The following is a 21,976-nucleotide window of genomic DNA, read 5'->3' as shown; positions in this document are numbered from 1 at the left end:
CAGCATTTCAATGTCCTGGAATTAAAATGCTTAACACAACGGAAAAGTCTAAATCAATGATCGCAAAAAAGGATTTAATGAAGATGCTGTCAGAACAGTGTTGCTCACATGTGACAAAACAGAAGTTTCTCACGGGACTTCCATTTTTGTCCAAAATGCTATTTTTGCCAGTTCTATCTAAACTATGAGATGGGGTGTTTAGGCCTTCTTGCTTTCTGAATAAAAATCCCCCCCACGACAAAACTCGACACTGTGCAGCCTCTACTGGCCGTTCGCACGCTGCTCCCGAGATATTGACACAAGTGCCTGCTCACTTGGGAGGCACTTTGGAGCCGGCCCCCAAAGAAATGCCTGTCATTAGGGCTATCAGTTTGTTGTGGTTTAGCCCGGCTGGCAGTCAAACACCACACAGCCGTTCGCTCACCCCCCCCCCTCCCTCTCCGGGATGGGGGAGAGAAACGGGAAAGTGAAGCCTGTGAGTTGAGATAAAGACAGTTTATTAAGACAGGGAAAAGAATAACAACAATAATAATAATAATAATAGTATTAATAGTAATAATGTGTACGAAATAAGTGATGCACAATGCAATTGCTCACCACCCGTTGACCGATGCCCAGCCTATCCCCGAGCAGCCGGCCACCCCCCCACCCCGGCTAGCCACCCCTATATATTGTTCAGCATGACGTCAGATGGTATGGAATACCCCTTTGGCCAGTTTGGGTCAGCTGTCCTGGGTCTGTCCCCTCCCAGCTTCTGCTGCATCCCTAGCCTGCTCGCTAGCAGGACAGAGAGAGGCTGAAAAGTCCTTGGCTTGGTGTAAGCACTGCTCTACAACAATTAAAACATCAGCATGTTATCAGCGCTCTTCTCATCCTAATCCAAAACATAGCACCCTGCCAGCTACTAGGAGGAAAATTAACTCTGTCCTAACTGAAACCAGGACACAGTTTTAAAATCATTTACAAAACTGAAGAATTTCCTGTTTCTGTAAGTGGCTCTAACCAGCTCTTTCCAGCAGAAATCCCTGGAGAGGCAAATTGTTTTTCTCTGTACAGAACTGCAACTGCTAGTGCTGCAAAACCAGGGGACTGCCAAGAACCCAAGCGCAATCCTCGGGCGACTGCAGCGCATCTCGCTATCTTTGGCTTCACCTGAGGTGAGCAGGGAGCAAGCCCTGCCCGTCAGCTCTCCACAGCAGGCTCTCCTTTGGGATCACTGTGTGAAGATACGGCAGGATGGGTGTCCTCTAAGACTGTGAGACATTTGCCATAGACTTTAAATGGAGCAGGAGCACAGTTGAGAATAATAATAATAACTTTTTCTATCAACAACATATTTACTTTAGGATTAGCCCCAGGAGCATTAAGGCCCTGGAGGTGCTTCAGTCTGAACAGTCAACTAGTGTCAATGCTAGTCTACTTTTTCAATCTTTGATAAAAAAAGCCTCTCCAGGTCTTCTAGTTGTGGAAATGGATGGGAAACAGAAATCCATCCAATTATCAGAGGTGAAAATTTTCCATTAAACTGCTGGGTTGTTCAGTTTTGGTGATGTAAGAAACCATCTTGATCCTATAGCCCAATTTGTTAAGCCAGTCTTGTACATATTGATCTGATTACCAGGGAAAATACAGAGGGGAAAGAAAACAGTACGAGCCGGTCATGCGGTTTAATGAGATGTGGGTCAAAAATCTTAGCCCTGATTGTCTCTTGGGGACTGTATCAAACTCTGGCTTACCAAGAGTTTACCAAGAATATCCCAGCCCAAGAGGAAATGCAGCAAGGTCTGTAGCCTGCGTGGAATAACACTCAGCTCCACAACACAACCAGCCTTGCTGATGCTGACTCACAACCACACCTGACTAGATTAACACATCAGCAGAAACACCGTGTAGAGGTAATTTAACACAGACCAGGAAGGTGCTGGTGACTGCTGCAAGGGGCAGTTCTGGAAAACTCTGGGACCATTGTCCTTTGAGTGAATCTTGCTCAGGATGCTCTGCCCACTTCAAAGCAACGCTTTCAAATTTGCCTTTAAGCAGTCGGTATGGATAACAATTATTTCCTGGAAAGGAGGGCATGCCTGCTGATTCTGAGATGCTTTAACAAAACTTGTACCTTTGCTTTCTACATGAACCTCTCCCCAGGCCGCCTGCCTGGCTGCTGTAGGTGCTCCTCCGCCATCCCTGGGAATCTCCCTCCTTGGCTAAAGGGGTTTATACACCATGTTTGAAATCCTGGTTTCTAGACAGGCTCTCCACTCTGTGCAATTATGACATTGTTTCTGATGTGAATGGTTCTCATTGCCACCAACCTCCTCCCTGCCTTTCCCCCCAAATAAAAAAGCCTGGTTGAAAACCAAAACAAATAGTAGATTTTTATCACATAGAATTTGTTAATAATACTTTCCCTGAAACAGTTCCCAGGCCTTTTTTAACGCTCAAATAAAGGCCCAAACATTTACGGCCAGCACTCTAAGCCAACTAATAATTTATTTGAGCCATACTGAAAAGCTCAAGAGGGATTTTGAATGAAAAATTTAGTGAATAAACTGATAGCCAAATCCTGCCTTGGAGCCCTGCCACAGTAATACAGAGGATGTACGGAGCTCTGTCAGTGACCAAGACGTATACTGAAAAACAAACAGTCAATCAGATGATCGTTAAGTCTTGTCAATCTAAAGCAGAAAAGATAATGTCTTTTAGTAAACTGTGAGCCTTAATATTTCCTGACTCTTGTAGCACACAGATGACTGGGCGTTAAACTCCTACTGCTTTAAAGGGGGAAAAAAAATATATATATATATTTAATCATTTGACAATAAGATAAGAAAAGCAAAACTCTGCTTTCAGAATTTCATGGGAAACTTACTACGTGGAGAATTCCCAAAGATTTTACTGAGTGTTACAGAATACGCATGCACAAACTAAGGGTTAAACGTTTTCATATTTGATCAGGAAAAAAAAAATCTTTTAAGTCATTTTAGAACTTTAAAATTGCCTTGAGGTAGCTAAAACAATGATTTTCAGGGCTGAGGCTGCCATGTTGCCAAGTGTAAAATAAAATATTTGTCAACTCTTAAAGCTCTGTTAAGAAGTAAAGAATTTCAGGGCATATAAAGAAACAATCTTTCCCAACTCAGTAATTTAAAATTTCTTTAAATTCACTATTTTGCAGCATCATGAACTTCAGACTATGAAAAGGTCATTCTGTAACTGAAAGGATTTTTTCCTCCTTCTTTTGTTTTGTCTCCTGTTTTTCGCCCTATTGTGTAGCTAAAAGAAAATGAATTTGTATCAAAGAGTAATATGAAAAAAATAGTCTTTAAAATCTACTGTGCAGTAGTTTGTTTCCAATATTGCTATAGATTGGAGTTTCAAGCACCCTGTGGCTTTGGCTGGACCAAGAGGACTAGTTTAGCCTTGATTTGAACCTGCTGTTTACAACACACTGTAAGCCCTGCCCACACAGCAGACTTTTAGTGAGGGCTGAGTGAAAAAAATCTCACTGCTAGCCCCTAAAGCCAGGAAAAAGTAAAACATTTTATATTTGTATATCTCTTTTTACAAACAATTTTGAGTGCAAAACTAAAGAATTCATATTCTGAGAACATGTACATTTTACTCTGACAAAGGATTTTGCTACTCTTTTATTGGCTTTCTGGCTTGCATATAATATAAAAAAGATGTGAGAAATTTCAATTTTAGAATACGAAGAGGCTGGATGTCAAAACTGTTGTGGTCTTTGCAGCTTTACTGAATTGGACTCCTGTTGCCTTTTAAACATTCTGCCCCCTTTACCACGTTGGGGGTATTCTGTGCATGTGTGCATGCACATGGGCATATTTAATTGATTGTTTCACCTTCTGAACTACTCAGAGATCTGGAAACTACTTTCAATAAACAAACAAACAGTTGGAATCATCCCTGGAACTTATCTGGGAGTCTGAAGACTCCAATGTTGAGCTAAATATACCAGGAAGCCTGGACTTGTATTTCAGCACTTCTGTTTCTAACTACGACCCACAATCAGAGATTAAGTTAAAAGGAAAAACAATTTATAGTTAAAAACGGTTCAAAGATAATTTAGTAAGGCTAAGGGTTTCTTGTGTCCCAGCTGTCACCTTACTGTGTACATTTAAACCCTAACCAAGATGCAGGAGAGTAACCACATATACCACCTCGTCGGTATTTCTCAGGGTGCACTGAGTTAAACACAAAGATAAGTCTTGGTGATGTCTGGGCTCTAGAGCACGTTCCATCCAAGGGTTGCAAAACAACTTTAAGAAGAAAGATGCTGTAATAATTAGCAGTATACAGCTTGGGCTCTTGAGATTTGGTTTAGCAGGATCTTGAGTGAACTGTTTGAGAGAGAGGTCTCTGAAATATGTAAAGAATTTAACTACTAGTCCCTTGGTTTCACTTCAGCTTTTCATCCTCAGCTGCACACACTTCTCCCTGTTGCCCCATTTTCCAAAGTGCAACATACTTCCTTGGCTCATAATGACACTGTCGTGGACATAAATGCATTTTGTCGGCTGAGTGGTCACACCGGGCCAAGAGAAGCCTACCAGCTACATAGGTGGGAGGAAAACAGATTTACAATTGCAAACGTGGAGTTAAGCCTCCCAAACAGAAGTGAACTGGAACCAAACTTCTGAACTTTGGGAAAGTTTAAATCTGTCTTTTCTCAACTCACAGCACTCTGACTCAATACTCATCTCGATGGCTCACTGCAGTTTGGGGAGACAGGGAATAATATTTTTATTATTCCCATTCTACAGATGGCCGAATTGAAGCCCTGCAAGGTTTATTGACTTACTCCAAGTTGCACAGCATGCTTGAATGGAAGCAGAACCCCAGCTGGCCTGATTCCCACTCCTAGGCTTTTAACCATTACACTATATTTGCTCCTTTTAGCATCTAATTACTTTATTGCTCTAACCAGCACCAAATTTTATACTCACGTTAAGTTACATTAGAAACCTTTGTCATGATACTGAGACAAAACGATAGTTGTTTTCTTTCCCCCCACCAATCTATGGCAGAAATTTGGTTTCTTTTGTCTATATGTAAACATGCATAGGGTCAGCAAGAATATCCAGGCAATGAGAAATTACTTCTGTCCTCAATTTCATGTTTGCAACATGAATTAAATTAGGAGCAGAAATTAGTTAGTACCTTCACCTTATTTACTGCAAAGCCAATAAAACATCACATTTTAGATGGTTGTTACTGCATACTTCTGTTAGCGTATCACCTCTCCGAGTACCAATGACTAAACAACTAACACAGCACAGTAATGTTTTCACTGTATGACTCTGTTGCTTAAGCAAATATGAAATAGTTGGATCTTGGCTGAGGTTGTTATATAACAGCAGGAACACTGGTGAAGCATCTTCCAAAAGTGAGTTATTTATCTGGCCAGGGAGCTTTCTTTTTTCTTTCTTTCTGTGCACACTCGTGAACCTGACCCAACTTGTTTCCAGAAAAGAATCTGCGATTGTTGTTGCCAAACAATGACTGCAATCATTTTTCTCCAGCCATACATTGAGATTGTGGGGAGGGTCAGGGGAAAGGAAGGGAGAGAGGGAGAGAGAAAAGCTCTTTTGTTTGAAAGTGTGAAGAGCTCTGTCAAAACACGTCTCTTCAGGGTAGTTTTAAGTTGCAGAACTGATAAGAAAAAAAACAGCATAATGATTTCCTTCTGCTCACCATGCCTACCCCTCTGAGCTTTTCCTTCTGCTCCTGTAGTCCATTAGGAGTGTGATAACTCTTGAAAAAAAGCACCTCCCGTACTTCAGCGTTGATCAATACATTCAGTACACGTGGACTTTCAGGTTTTATAATGTTTGACAAAATCCTTGACCCTATAATTCCCTCATCCCCGCCCCCTGCACTTCCCCAAAGGGCTTCTGTCTCCACACTGAATTTTTGGGGTGTCTCAGCCTCTCTGGCAATCACTGCTGACCACGCTGTTGTGTCCAAAACTTATGGAGCTAGGGAAACTGCTGCTGGCCAGAAACTAGCACAGAGAAGTTTTAATCAAAAAACTCTTAATGGCCCAGCAATAAAACCATGGGATCTGCTGGAGAATCTTAACAGTCAGAGAGAGGCAGCTTGCTGCTAATTCATCTTGGTTCACCAAATTGAAGAAGTATCATACATAGGCAAAAAGGGAGTAGGTTGCAAAGGCAGTATGTAAGAAGTGATGGAGCATCCAAGAGGCAAAAGCTCTTTAGTGCAAAGAGAGAGGGAAAACAATCCCAACTGTTCTTTCTACACCAATTAATTAAATAAATAATATTCCTGCCAAAAGGTTGCCAGCCACCTTTAAACTGAAGCCTAACGTGTTCACACTGGATCAGCCTAGGAACGTAGCAGTTCCTGTCCATTCCTGCTTACAGATTTATTTATTTTTTTAATTAACAAAAAAACCAACAACTTTGCTTTGGAAATAATTTTCTAGTGTGTGACTACTGTAATACATAATAAATCAACCTCCTTAATCTTTTTATGAAAGATGAATAAAATAGATTGGTCTTGTTTGAGTTTGTTCTATAAAAGAGCTGGACCTAATCCTTTCATAACAAGCACAGAATCTGTTCATACGCTACTTTAGCCATCTTTCAGAGGAAAAAAAATGTATCTAAACTCCAAAACACTCATGCTGCTAATCTCAACACTTAAACCAGTCTGTATTCTGTTCTCATCTGGATAGGACAGCTGGTTTCCTAATGGCAGTGGAGGCCTTTTTACCACCAGAGTGCTTGTCTGAACCCAGCGCTAGGCAGCCGTCACCAAAATGTTCTTCCTTGACAAGCCTTCAACTATGAAGGAGTTTGGAGTCTTAGAGCAATTTTCCCTGGCTCAGGTGTCGACAGAAAAGCTGATGTTCAGCTGAACTCTGGACATAGAGCTCTGAATTGAAAAGTTGCGCTAAAATACAAGGGAGAAGCTTGAATTGACTGGATTATATTTCCAGGTCAAGCCTGCCTGTACTAACTTCAAAAAGGAAAGGGAAACTGTTAGGGTTTCCCTCCCCTCTACTTTAAGGGCCCAGTTTTGCCTTCCTACCTGGTTACAAAGGGGTATCAGTAGTCTACAGCTTTCCTCATAAGGTAGGGAGCATTTTAATAAGGGAATCTGCTTTAAGGATACTTCTCTCACGCAACTTAAGGAAAATCAGGCAGGCTGAGATAGGGACCCATGTAGATGAAAGCATCTACCACATCATTAAGAAACTTGATACATTCCTCCTTTGCAAAGTCTCTCTCAATATTCTGGGGACATCTGGAAACTCGTACTTTCCTTCTGAAAAGGTTTTGCTTTCATCTTCTTCAAAATAACAAGCAATTTTAACTTGCATATTTTTTTCAAAAAAGAAAAAAAAAACACCCCCCCAAAAACAGAAGCATTTTCATGGCTTTAAGCAATAGCCACAAACAACTTGAGGGGATTTTTGGACATCTGATGTACACAGATCTTTAGCCACAAACACAGATGGCGATGATAACACAAACCTTTGGCACTGTAGGAGCCAATGGAATGCTTCAGTTTGTGCTACTGCTGATGCCAGCTTCCTCCTCACAACCTCCCTAACGGACACGGGAGAGGAATTTTATCCTGGTCTCTTCTTGTTGACCCAATGCACAGGTTGGACAGTTTGCAGCTGACAAACATTTGTTAAGGGTAGGGAAGATTGCTTTTGTTTCCACATACAGCCCAGTGTCCTGGCTTCAGACCAGACCTCCCTCCTGCAACACCTTGTGGGTCAGTGGACTTCTCCATTACCTAGATGTGATTCAGAGGCCAGCAGAGCTCAGAGAGCAATTTTTTTTACTTTTTTTTTTTTTTTTAAGTTTTCTACTACAAATTGTACAAGCTTCAAATACTGAGCTCTGCAGATGTGTCAGCACACTGCTGTTTTTACACGACATGCAATGATAAATCAGGGATCCCAAACTAGCTTCTGTCCTTCACAGAAATTTCCTGTTCTAAAAGCCCTCCTGTGCCTGATAGGTTCATCAGCTGCCAGAGAGATTTTGAATAAACTGTTCTTTATTTATGATGTGCTGTTCACTTCTCTGGACATGTGTTCTGCTTAATTTTACAGCTGTACAAATTCTTCAGTAAACAGATTCTTATTCAGTCATGGCACAGGACTAGGGAGTCAGAATCTGCTGTTATTCCAGGAGCAGAGAAGTGACTGATACAATGGCAGAGTGCTGAGGCTTAGATAATGTACACTACTCCAAACAGCGCTCATGTATTTCACACCAAATACTATCTTCTACATACTTGCATGTCATGAACAAGCCACTTTGTAAACCAGTGCTTGGACAGTGTACATTTTGCATTAACTAAATACAACACTGGGAAATAACATTGTAAGCTCCCTGCTCACATAGCTAACAGCTAGACTTTATGAAGGGAGTTATTCAGATAAGTAACAGCCTCCAGCTAATCTTTTCCTGAAACCATACAGAAGGCAATAACCTTGTACAAGCCTGAGCCAGCTTCCCCCTCCACTTACATCTTCAACTTTCCTGACCATATATTTATTTTTCCTTTTATCAAAGAACTCTGACCATTTTGCAGGGCTTGATCCAGCTTCCCATGAAGTCAATGGCAATTGAGTTGTCCTCTTAAAACACTTACGGAAGAAAATGAAAACTTTCTGAAACCACTACATAGGCAGAAAATGTTGCACTGAGTACCTATATTAAGCAAGGTAACAGGCGCATACATGATTGTATATAATTTCTAAAGGACACAGAGACAAGTTCAGAAATCATTCTGGTTTTAAGTGATAGCTCAAACCAAAGGTAGATTTACTTTCATCTTAGTTAAAAGACCTAGAGGAAAACCCCTTCTCAATCATAAGTGAATAATTACAAGATGCTTGCAGAGACACACATTTTCCATTTCAAATCCTTTCTTAAAAGCTAATATCACAAGTATGAAGTCTATGTGTCAATGTCTACCCTAGCCCTCTTTTGAACTGAGTTCCCTACAAATGCAATAACTCGTAATCTTTCTTGGGAAACAGCAGATCTGCTCTCAACAACACTAAACCTCAAGAAGCTTAAGAAGCCAAAGAAAAAATGTTGCATGGAAATGCTGTGTGAATATGCACCAGAGGATATCAGGAAGAATTTCTTCATGGAAGGGGTGGTCAGGCTTTAGAATGGGCTGCACAGGGAGGTGGTGGAGTCCCCAGCCCTGGAGGTATTTAAGAGGTGTGAGGATGTGGCACTGAGGGACATGGGTTGGGGGCTGGACTTGATCTGGAAGGTCTTTTCCAACCTGGGTGATTCCATGATTCTAATCCAGGTGTAATACACGTGACAATAGGCAAACAGTGGGGGGACAACAAGCATGTAACAGGGAGCAGGTCAGGCAGTGCCTAAAGTTTTATCTTGAGTTTTACAGAGGGATCTGAAAAGCACATATAAGCATAATACCTTTAGTAAGTATCTATTGAGACCAGCTCTGAGCAGTTATACATATATATATATATATATATGTATATATATATATATGAGACAAGGTATGATTGGGTCTTTGTAATAATCTAAGGAGTAGGTGATACAAGCTTGTGTAAGTGATGAACCAAAGGCAAGGGGACAAGCAGGGAGGAGATAGACCAGAATGGTCGTGAAAATGAATACAAGTGCCATATGCTCAGCATGATGGCAAAAAGGCTAGAAGGATGAAACATCAAAGCTGTTGACTTGGAAACTTCAGCAACAGATACTTTCATGAATTGATACAGGGTGAAATTGTTTCTTTTAACATAAGAATAATGCAGTTGTAATAGCTGAAATTTAGATGGCAACAGCCTAAACACATCTTAATATTATTTGACAGCAATAATTAATATGGTGCAACCTAACTGAAAACAAAACACTAAAGATTTTAGGCTAGATTTTCATCTGAGATAAATTACCGCTACCACGGAATAAATGGTGTTAAAACAGCTTAGACCAACAAAATTTTTAGGTCCTTACAATTCAACAATAACAAAATGCTTAAAAAAAACATACTGAATTTCTGAAGAAGTCACTCTGACTTACTTGGAAAGGGATAGGTTGAGTAATGCTTTTAACATCATTCAAGAAAAGTCACACGATTTTTCTACTGTTACTCAGTCCTGCTGTTTAAAATTCTGTACTGTAAAAACATACTCTTTAAAGATTCTGGCATCCCCCATCCATAACTCATGTTACAAATGTTCACAATTACCACTGTATTTACTTCTGGTTTTGTTTGTTTGTTTCTTACAGTGAAGCTGATTTATGCTAGCATTGACAATAAGAAGTAGGAAGAAAACCAACATTTTCATCATGTTTAGTTTACCCGGTTTGTGATGCTATTACGAAGACAGTTGAAAGCTTGAAAGAATCACCCTCGGATTCCCCATAGTTAATTGGATTTTAGTAGGGAATGGCAGAGGTACTCTCTGGCAGCTTAGGAGCTCAGTGAAAAAAGATTTGAAGCTCTGAAGAAAATTTCACCTTCTGGTTTGTGCTTTGTGTCAGCCTTAGCACAGACTTGACAATCATCTGTATTTGTGTCTCAGTATAGCATATTCCATAAGACAGACTGGAGTTAATGCATGATAGTGAGTCAGTATTAGCCTTTAAAGGCATGTTTTAACATATGTTTATGTCAGCATACATGCATATGTACTAAGAAATACCTGTTTCACATTCAGAAATGACAAAACATATCATTTTCTATTTTCATACTTAGAAAACCCCAATATTTGAAACCAATAACTTCAGACAGCTGCACAGATGAAATAGCTATTAGATAAACAAAGATGATGCTTCTAAAATGCACAAGAAACTCCACCCACTCAAACTTTACAAATTAGCATGTAAGTTACGAGTCTCAAAGATCCCATAAAACCTTCCTCTTCATTTCTATGAAAGACTTGTTCAACATGCTCAAAACCTGAACAAAAACTTTTAACAGAGATCTTGTGTATCTTCATTTAATACATATTAATAAATATTACATATGTTAGACATATTAACAAGTCTACACTTCTAAATTTTTCAGATTCTATGCTTTGGGGAAATTATTTTGTCTTCACACTGCTGAGGACACTGAAAGACTTATCCATCAAATAAAAAACTCGTGACTTCTACTTGGTACAGTATGAATTTGTTCTGGATGTGACACAATTCAGCACCTCTGGAGCAACACTGGGTGAATGGTCTAGATTACTGGCAAAGGTATATAAAGAAATGTGAATTATTTGCCAAGAGAAACTGGAGAATTAGCTATTTTTCAATTATTCAACTTTCAAGAGTGTAAGGCTCTGTCATCAATAAACCCAAATTAAGCTAAAAAAGGCAATATTATCACTTATAAGAAAAGCTATGCAATTGCTGGGTGGAACTTGTTTTAAAATGGAGATTACCTTGAAGTAACCTCTGTTCCTTTTACAAGATCGCATTTCCAGCCATGGCAGCTACTATTGGTCACAAGGAAAGCAAGCACTAGAACAGTAGACAAGGCTTTGAAACCCTGCATGACTAGTTACACAGTAAGAACACCGGTGGGAAAAGCACCATAGTTTGAAGAGGCTATTTTCATTTTACGTGACTTATGTAACAATAGCTGGCTATTCATATGGAAAATTCACATAATTATATACCATGTTAACTGAGAAATACAACCTACAGATGCTTTGTGCTTCTATCCCTTTTTCGCCTGAAGGAAATTCATGGTGATACATCCTTCAAATTCCCACTCTAAAGTTAGAACTTAGCACTGTAAAATCTCACACAGTTTTTACACCAGAGATTCTAAAGCAAACTGGAGCCCTGGAGCTGAGCAGCAAAGAAATATCTTGAAGTTGGGGCTTCAGAGTCAAACTTTACTCATAGCTCTTAGCTACATTCCGTTAGCTAAGAGCTACATAGCTCTTAGCTACATTCAACTGTTCAACTGTCTCAAATTCTGGCGAAGTTCAAACCAAAGCATTGGCTTATCACCAATTCGTACTTTAAAAATAACATTTAGTAAAATCAGTGAAGATCTTTCCTTTGACTTCAATGAATTTTGAGCCAAACCCATAATCCATCAATCTCCAGCCTTCCTACTAATCACAAAATGACCTGCAGGAATACATTTTTGCAATACAGCACCTCTGTTTAACAGAAGACTGGAATGGCTCCACAAAGTTCACTTCAGAGAAGATACAAGTTCTTACCTCTTTCCATCCTCTTATGTTAGAAGAGAAAAACTTGTTGAGGTCATGTCCCTCAGAGCTATGACATGCACAAACCAACAATATACCTGTTTCTGGTATTGTAAACACCTTGAATGTTAGACTACGAGAGAGACTGAGGAATGGAAAAGGGTACAAAAACTTCCATTGGCCTGAAATACAGGCAGAAATACATTTTTGAAGAATGAGCTATGAAAGTTAGTGTCTACTTATCATAGAAAAGTCTTAAATTTATGCATTTAACAGGATTTTTTTTTTTTTAAAAAAAGGGTTCCCTTTCATGTCTGGTTTTATTTTCGGAATCTGCAGAAAGCTGGACTCAGCAATCAAGCAATACAAGTGGACTGAGTTTCTGATGTCAAATAGCCCATGTCAGTACTGAATCACCTTTATAAAACAAAACCACTACCAAAAGAGTCATGTTCCATGTCACAAACAAAAAGCCGAAGCAAACCCTTGGATAAAACTGAGCTTTGTTTTGTCATGTTTGATGCCAGACTTCTCTTGCTTGGAGTTTCAGTTTAACCTTATAAACATACCAGCATGGAAATAGTTCCAAGTCATTACTGGAAAATGGGGACCTACATCTTTAAATTATTCTATTGGCAAAGATACCAAATGCTTTCCTACACCTCATATGAGTATATACCAACACTCAATTATACAACAACAGACAGGCAATGTAACTTGTTTTGGAGAATTTTGTTCCTGATGAGCTGTCTCTTACAAATCTTGCTTCAGGGCTGTAGAAACAATGCTGTGTTAACATTACATTACTTGACCAGTTACTTTACTTTTCACCTGTTTCTTCCTGGAGTTACAGTGACAGGTTCACAAAATTGCCTGATTCTAGAGAGGCAAACAAAGAAATAAATCCTGTCTTCTTTCCCTCATCCTGAAATATCTCAGTCTGCTAATCATTCAAAAGAAGGCACATATATCCCACCCATGAATAAAGATTTTTCTTTCCTCTCCCTGTAAATCTGTACAGTAGTGGCAGTTATTATTAAACTGTACCTTGCAAAATCCTATGGCTAAAGTGACTTGGGCATTGCTGGCGCTCAAGGATTCTAAGTCTTTTGTCAAATGGTAGTAAAAATGCCATCCTCCAGGCATGAAGGAACAGATGCAAAATCCTCTTCCTTCTGCTTCTGAAGAAATGACAGATCAGAGGTAGGAAATGACCTCACTTTTGCATGGCATGTTCCACTTCACTCCAGACACTAGCCTTCTTCGTGATTGGAACACCTGAAGTCGAAAGTTTCATTTCAACCACAGTAGTCATTCCAGTTGTCATAAAACTCAGGGCACTGACTCATTCAAGCAACCAATGGCAGTTCCACGTGGCAACAGATGGCTCTTAGTTTTGGAAAGCAAATTTTAACATTATAACCCTCATGAGGGAAATCAGTCTGGCAGTCTAGAGTACCACTTCCTATCATTATGGGGTTAAGGACATACTAAGTGGGTCTCATGATCTATAGAAATCTCATTAAGTGGATGTAGACATAAACAGAATGGTAATGAAATACTTTTGGTGGAAATGTGACAGTTCCAAGCTACCCCATGTTTCTGCACTTATTATGATATTGGAAGGAAACACCTGCTTGTCAAGGGAGCCTTTTCCAAGAAAAGTAGAATAAGAAAATATAAATAATTTAGTAATTCAATGGCTTGATTAACCCAACAAGCATCATCACCAGTCGTTGCCTCATCCAGTACCTCAGACAAGTTCATACTCAGAAATGTGGTAGTTTTATGGCTAAATGTAGACTCCCCATAATCTATTTAAGTCCATTGGATGACTTAATTTCCAACAAATAATAGGGAATTACTAAAAAGAAGCCAAGAACAATCTCAAGCAGAATATATTTTAAAGTTTCCAATGCAAGTATTTAACCAAATTCTTAAGATTTAAGAATGTTTAAGCTGGAGGACTCCCTCTCTCCAGAAGAGTCCTTGGTGGCGGGGAAAGCTGGCACAACTGATTAAATCACATCACTCTCCCATGAAAGGGAAGTGCTGTGCAGAGGAAGCATGACCAAAAGCTAATTATTATTTGTGGAGCAAAAAGCTCCTTGGCTGATGGTGTGGCTGAGGTTAGATTACGACTACCTGAAGGCTGCTCTATATAAACCCCACACTCCAGGACACAGATGGCACAGATCACCTCTTTAAAGCTACCTTTCCATGTTTTTAGCGAGATCAGATGAAGTACTGGCTCCAAAGAATGGAAAATGCTGGTCAAACATCACAAAGTTCATGACAAAAGTTATTTAAAAGCACCAGTGTTATTAGAGGATACATGAATACAATAGGAATGCAAGTCTCTTTCATGAAGACCTAGATAGGAAATGGTTTCACTATCTGTACAAACTGTAAAACATCTCATTTATTTTCCCCCTTTCCACCAGTGACAACCTCAAAACCTTGTAAATCCACGTGCATAAATCCACAGAGGCAATCTCAACTCCTTCCTCCTTGGGACAGCAGAGTCCAGTGGCAAGGAAAATACTGGGAACAGGGGAAACCCAGGTTCAGATCTGTCCGCAGTGTGATCCAAACCTAGAACCAGACTGCTGCATCCCAGGTGATGGCCCCAGCGATCACGACATTACCGAGTGCCAGAGCATCCTCTTTGTGAACACTGGAGCGACAACATCCATCAGAGCAATAGATTTCAACCACTGCCTCCTACAAGGCATGTGAATGCTTCTGGGTATCTTAAAGAGGCAGGAGGAGCAGGTCATTTTCTTTCAGGACACAGGACTTCCAACCTGTGCCTGAGAATCATCTTCCTATTAAAGCTTTGTTGAAACTGGCACATTCTGTTTTTTTTTTTTTTTCCCCAATTTTCGGTTTTTACTAATTTGACACTCTCTAAGGGAGAAAAACCAACAGCACATTGCTGGAAAATTCTTAAGCAGCTCTTGTTACAAAGCACGGCAGTGCCAAACCCAGGAGCAGGATCTAGGGAGTCTAGTGAACGGTCACAGCTCTAATCACTCAGCTGCATGCCTTCATACTACTAATTTGTCATAGAAAAACAGATGGTGATGGTGGTGAGCTGGGCCAGATTCTTACACCTCCTTAACATTTATTACTTGTATTACAACAGCATCTTTGGGACTTCAGGAAGCCGGGGGCCCTGTTCTGTTAGGCACTGTACAAACATGGAGTAAGATACAGTCTCTGTTCTTAAGAGCTTCCTGAGAGAATACATAGACAAGACAGATAAAGGAGGGAGGAAAAGCAGAGAAGTGCTTTGCCCAAGGTCGCATAGGAAGAGCTTGCAGAACTAGGAATAGGTCTCAGATTGCAGGTCAGCACATTTCCACTTGTACAAACCCCCTCTGCAGACAAACAGCTGTAACCATTAAATCACTTGCTGAGCTTCCAAGAGCTTTAACACAGCTCACCACTCTGCAGCTATCCTGTGTACATCTTCCACAGAGATACCAGGAGAAATTCACCAGCACTGTGGAGATCGGTGTGCTCGACGCTGTCATCCCCGAGGACACAACGGTCTCAGACCATGAGGTGTGCAGCAGCAAAATGCTGTGCAAAAGGAGATTCACCCAGAACACCTGGGTGACTTTATGCAGAAAGCTGCACTAAAATACACTGAATCCTAGGACTAGGGAAAGCACCTTCCTCCAGTAAACCCTGCATACCATGTAAACTCGGCTGGCTAGAGGCTGACACCCTTTGTGCTCTGATGTTTTGCTATTAAGCCTGGTTCACTGAAGAAGGGCCAAATCCACTTTAACCCCTTCCATATCATGCACTTTTAAAAATACTCAGCAGATGCAGGAGCATGTGTGCAAAGTTTCAGCCTGTTAGAGGTTAAAGGAACTGTCTTACAGTGGCAGAATTCTTTTCTGTGTGGAACTAGCTGAGATGTAGCCTGATGGGAGGCCACAACTACTGAAATTGCAAGGACGTCCATTATATTCTACAATATATTTATTCTACTCAGGTTGACAAAAATATTTCTCCCCCCCCCAAAGGAGTTCTTGTAGAGGTCAATTAGCAACTGTTTTTCCAGAACCTTATTAAAATTTTTGTATTTTCTAAGAGGCTCAAGTGTAGTTCAAAAGTTTCAAGTAGGCTTAACAGCTAGCTAGATTTGCCTTCTGACCAATACATTCACTCTCATGTCTCATCATAAATAGGAAGCTGGCCTGGCCTGGACTCATTCTACCCAGAAGTGCTTTATGTCAGAAGCAGGATTGGTTTAGATTCCTGATGTTGCCTCTGGGACACACTCTAGAGGTCCCTGTTTCTAGGGGCTTTAGGTGACAGGCAGATAAACTCACATGGAACGAGTCCAGGCTATAAGACTACATAGCTTTGCCTAAAACAAAGTAGGAAAATATTTAAGGTTAGAAACTGAATATAAGCCAGGTGAGTCCAAGGGGTTCTATACCGAGAGCTGTCTTTGATAGATACTAATAATAACTAAATCAGGCATAATCATGAAACATGTCACAGATGCGCACACTCTCCCTCTTATCCTTTAAACTTTGCATTCCCATTTGATGAATTAAAGATAAGGGAAGACCTTTTTTGAGATTAAGTTTGGGAAACAGTGACTGTAGCTACATCGGCAAGTAATGCAATGCAATTGAGGTAGATAAGCTGAGCAGAATGGAGCTGCAATCATCATGATACACGTTTGGGGGTGGGTTTACTTCAGACTAGCTCTAGTCTGGTCTCGTGGAGGGAATCCCTGTTGGGGTGGGAGTGTGCTAAGTGTGCTGCTGCAGCATATTTACAGCTTGGTTTCATTCATAAGTCTCTCATGTTCTGAGACTGCACTGCAACAGAAACAAGACCGTAATAAATGGGGATTGTCAGATGATTGCTTCAGAAGTGTGCTCCTGGACTGAGCTAAAGCACCAAGGCAACTAGCGAGACCCACACTGCAGTATTACCACTGATTGTTTAAAACCAAACAATATCAAGTCACTTAGCATTTGTATTGACATTAGGTTTTTTTCTGTTAAAAACAGAAAGCAAACAAAATCCAAACTCTTAATATCCTTAGGAGTGTTTTCATTGCTTATTTAATTGACTTTTCCTCTAGAGCTTTTACAATTCCACTGCACTAAACTGTGAAGCAGGAAAGAGGATCCTCATTATAATAAGGTCTGACAAGTTAAACTCTCCCAAATTGAGCAAACAAAACAAAGTTAAATGAGATTTAGAAACAACTGTATTAAGCCAGGATAGCATAAGCAAAAAAAAGGCAATTAAAAACAAAACAAAATAAAAACTTGATAACCATTCTTCAAAATTATTGGAAGAAGCTTGCAAAAAATGGACACAGGGATGTGTTCTGGTAGCAGCTCTCCTTGAGAAGTTTATGTCTCCCCATATACTGATTGCCCATTCTCATGTTACACTGAGCGTGGCAAAGGAACAGCAAGAGTTTACAGAAGAATCTTTGGCTCTCCATTAACAGCATTTTTTTTTTCTTCTACTCTTTGCTGGTTAGCGTTGCAATACTTACAGCATCACTTGACATTTTTGAAGCAGAAGGATGAGAAAGGGCTTTTTTTGGCACTTGGCTAGAAGGCAGCAAGACACTTCTCTTTGTGTGAGGACACTGCCACATACATAGTACAACTGCTGCCATTTCAGGCTGTGCGTCTGCCCAGGGTTTGACTTGTGGTGCACTTTTAAAGCCCCTGGACACCTCTAGTAATACAGAAAATGTCTGGTTGTGCACTGAGCAGTATTTCATGGACTGAGACATTAGATACAGATTTTGATCTATAAGACTCTAGGAGAAAAAGGGGAGGAACTACAATATTCCATAATTGCCTGCAGCCTCAGAGGCAGCTGGGATCTGAGTCCCATCAAGAAAGGAGCAGACTGCGGGTGCTGGCTTTGGGGAGTGGCTTGGTGCTGGCACGGGAGCTGGGTGTTGCTTCAGTGCTGGCAAAAGCCTTCCTCTGCACACGCAGAAGTTAAATCCTCTTTCGCCTCTCAATGAGTACATAACTGTGGCAGAAGGCTTTTTTTTTTTTTCCTAGCACATGAGAAGGAAGCCTGTGGGCCTTTTCATTTTGCCTGCAAGGCTCTGAGCTATCTAGGACTAGAGGAAAAAAACACAATTTGCTAATGCCTTCTGCTTCTCTAAGGTGATCCTCAGCCTCCTGTAATCTTGTTTGATGGGGGAACGAGGTGCCATGGTCTGCAGAGTTCCTGAGCAGGGAGAGGATGGGTGGGCAGGATGTCAGATGGGAGTTGCCAGTCATACACCGTGCCCGAGTGACTCGGTTTCCATCCTGTGACACTGAAACGAGAAAGCTGCCACTATACACTATATTTTCAGAATTTATGGCTTGTGATTTATATTTAAGGAGGCAATAAAGAAATAAAGAACAACCAGCCTTTGTGATAAAGCCTGATAAACCTGTGCAATAGCAGTTACCTTGTGCTGCCTTAGAGAATATCTGAGAGACTAGCTCATGTCTACAGACAGCAATTGTACAGCTCCATTTGTTACCTGCACACGCACCACTGCAGGAGCTGTGTTTCTGTGTCCTCTGCTGCTGTGACTCTGGGAAACCACTTTCTGCAGTGTGTGGTCAGCGACCAGAAGGACAGACCCTGAAAGGGCAGAGCTGGACGAAGAGAAAGATCAGGTGGCAAAGTGCTGCCCAGAGGAACAAACTAGCTCACAAAAGACGAGGTTAGTTTTAGCTTCTCCTTCTACAGTGTAACTTTTTCACCAGATGTGTTTAGATGAGGTAAAAGAGATAACTATCTCAGGTGCAATATTTCAGTATATTTTTCTGACAAAAAGTTGAATAATCAGATTTTTATAATTAAAGATCGGGGCTTAAAGGGAAAATGGTTAGCGATCTATCAACTTCTCCACTGTGGGACACAGTTGTTGTATAAATCTTTTGCTTTGGTTGGGTCTGTGGGCTGAGGATTAGGTGTCCTTCAGTTTCAGTTCGAGGTTTTGACCCACAAATTACAAGGGAGCTGGATTTTCATCGTGTTGCCATGCGACACCAGAAATCAGCTCTGGTTGGAGTGAAAGAGGGCCCGCTTTGCTCAGCAGCCTGGAGAACAGTCACAAAATTTTCCACACACCTGGACTGGGCTTTGAGTTTGTAACAAAGCTGAACACAAGCCAAGTTTCTCCTGGCTTTGTTACCAGGCTTTTTTGCACAGATCTATTATTCACTGCATTAATTTTTCCTTTTTTCTTTTTTTAAATTTTCTTTTTTTCTCCTTGTCTTTAAAGCAAACCATTAGGAGGAAAAAAAGTTTTCTGGGGGAGAAAATGTAAAAGCAACAGCAGTGTTTCTCGGCAGCTGGGAGATGCGAGCCTGCAGTGAGCCGTACCACCACAACACCCCAGCAGCTACAAACACAGACTGATAGCTTCAAATGTAGGACAGTTTGGGGAGGGAAAGAAAAAAAAAAAAGATAGAAGACAGAATGAGCGCTGTTTGTCTTGGCTGGTTAGCACATTATCCCCACCTGCATTTGATTCTGCTCAGTCTCCGTACTCCTCCCTCACTTTGGAGCCATGGAAATACAGGAAGTCAGGAGGGGAACGGAGACAGAACACTTTGTACTAGCAGCCAGACCACTGTTTAACTTCTTCAGCCAAAAAACAAATATGAATATGGAAAGATTTTATGGCGAGATACATCAACAGACTGAAGCAGTTCTCAGAAGCCTCCTACAGTTGCTCATTCAAGGTTTTTGACCTGCGGACTTCTCTTATGATTAATCACAGTGTTTGTTTTGTAGTAGTAGTACTGAGTAGTTATCAAGTGATGTGAACCATCAGGTATGCCATACCGAGCTCTATCTGCTGCGAGGACCTGCTGGTCTTCAAAACTTGCTCTCATATCTAGCCCTGGTTACTTTTTCAGTTTCACTGAGGTTTGAAAGTGAAACCCAGAAAACAACCTCTGTGCTTACCAGCAACGAAGCCTGGGTGCAGTGCACAAGATAGACAGCAGCCTGGAGCTTTTGAAACTGCACAAAACAGGACATGCAACAGCCAGCAAAAAATCAGTTGCAGACTATACCTAGTCTTAGACACACGCACAATAAAAATTAAATCACTTCTTCTACATTACAAAATTCTTTTATGCCAGACTACTTTTGTAGATTTTCTCCCTTTAAATACAGAACAAATTTTAGCAGCACAACTCCTTTGCACAGGCCTTAGGACAACACGGCAGTGCAAAAGACTAAACTCCAATTTTTGCAACAAGAAGACTCTGCAAGCCTCGATTTAATTTGTTTCCTACCTAAAATTAAGATATACAATTAAAGAACTGCAAAGTCAACAAAGAGCAGAAACTGAAGCTAAGGATGCAGATTCTGGCAATGTCCCCCCTAACGATACTGTGAAGAATGGACAGAACAAGGGGCATCTTCCTCCCTTATACCTCAAGAGATCTCAGAACTAAAAGTTCTTTTTTTTCCTGGAGTTGCCTCACATAAAGAACCATCAGAAACCTGATAGTGCTGTGACAAGCACTTCTCGTGAGCCAGATGAAATTTAAGATGCAAACTGCAGTTAGCTTGATAACAACAAAGTGCCTCTCTGAATCCACAAACATTGCCTCACTGAAATATCCTGATCTCTTCTAGAGCCTTGAGGATGGCAAACCAGTCTCAGCTTTTTCTCTGTCACAGAAAAAACGAAGTTTCTAAAAAGTTGAGGAAAACAAAAATAGAAATGTAAAAAACACTATTTCCACAAGTCATGTGCTATTGTACAAATGCTGATCACTATAAAACCATGGCACCTAAAAGCTATTGCCTAAAAACTGTTGAAAATGAATGTCCGACAGATATTCCAGTACAAATTTACAGCCTTCCTCCACGTTACAAGTTGTATATTAACATTTTTCATTTATTTATTTTGAATGGAGAGAGGGAATGGCACTCACTAGTGTAAACTGTAATGTTCAATTACAAGCATTTGAAATGGGGAAGCACAGAATAAAGATAAGTGTTAAATGAAAACAAACAACTCAAAACAAAAGAACAAGGATAAAGAACAATTCAGCATGCCTTCCTCCTTCCCATCTCCTCCCGCTCAGACACAGGAGAGCATGCACATGAAGGGGTTAGGAACCACAAACAAACAATCCTAATCCCTGAGTCACTCTTGAATATCACAGAGAGAAACGCTGCTGAATATCACGGTATGTACTGTGCTGTTGTCTGTAATGGAACAACACTGATAGGGTGGCTTGCTACCTGACTACCATGGTGAGACTTTTTTCATGTGTTTACAGACCTCTACAGCAAATTATCTTTCTCTAGATATCAATGTAGATGTGTGTTTTGGAGTTAGTCATACTGATGCTTCTTATAGTCAGTGGACAGAAATGGGCAACTAGTTTCTAGTTAATGCAATTTATTTTAGATGTGTATTTTAGGATGGTATGCATTATGCTCTAGATGTACCTTCCCCCCACTACAGAGTCCAGACTTATAGATCAGATGTCATCATTTACAACAAAACATCCCAGGTGTCAACATGAATCCCTCCTCCTGGGTCAAAACCTTTCCCCACTGCAGTGAATGAGGTTCTGACTCTGATGAAACCAGAAGCTCACTTATTGTTGCTCCGTCTCTGTTTCATCTGCACTGCTATGCTAGGCCGTATCACAGTCACCAGGCCAAGAGTAAACAACCATTAGACGCTGTGGGCATGGCCTTTTCCAGTTTAGGAGC

At 40.6% G+C, this 21,976-nt stretch overlaps 1 protein-coding gene and 1 long non-coding RNA gene across 3 annotated transcripts in view; one reads left to right on the top strand and one right to left on the bottom strand.

Annotated features, from left to right (window-relative positions):
- LOC121070476 overlaps positions 1–13,186 on the top strand; it is a 56,190-nt gene extending 43,004 nt beyond the window's left edge. For both annotated transcript variants that reach the window (XR_005820100.1, XR_005820101.1), the window contains exon 3: positions 10,287–13,186. This is a non-coding gene — a long non-coding RNA (uncharacterized LOC121070476). The remainder of the gene's footprint in view (positions 1–10,286) is intronic.
- Positions 1–21,976, bottom strand: part of KCNQ1 (potassium voltage-gated channel subfamily Q member 1) — a 344,271-nt gene that overhangs the window by 22,488 nt on the left and 299,807 nt on the right.

Source organism: Cygnus olor, chromosome 5 (assembly GCF_009769625.2).
Source record: "Cygnus olor isolate bCygOlo1 chromosome 5, bCygOlo1.pri.v2, whole genome shotgun sequence".
Lineage (NCBI taxonomy): Eukaryota > Metazoa > Chordata > Aves > Anseriformes > Anatidae > Cygnus > Cygnus olor.
The sequence above is the reverse complement of the archived record's forward strand: the minus strand, read 5'-3'. Positions and strand labels throughout refer to the sequence as shown.